This window comes from Penaeus monodon, chromosome 19 (genome assembly GCF_015228065.2).
Source record: "Penaeus monodon isolate SGIC_2016 chromosome 19, NSTDA_Pmon_1, whole genome shotgun sequence".
Lineage (NCBI taxonomy): Eukaryota > Metazoa > Arthropoda > Malacostraca > Decapoda > Penaeidae > Penaeus > Penaeus monodon.
In genome coordinates, this window is record NC_051404.1 from 35863987 (window position 1) to 35864226 (window position 240).

The following is a 240-nucleotide window of genomic DNA, read 5'->3' on the forward strand; positions in this document are numbered from 1 at the left end:
CTCCACTATATGGTAATATATAACGGAGGTCAAACACGGACTCCTGCTTTCGTATTACCTAATATGATATCATCTTCATTAAAAATAAAAAGTTACATAGTTGGGTGTAATATTAATCGTTACTTTCAGATTTAAATGGTTACGAGTTAATAAACATAGTATTTACTAAATTTGTGTTATTGTAAATAACTGGAAGCTGGATTTAGAACTACAATATACCACAGAGCCAGAGAAAATTGT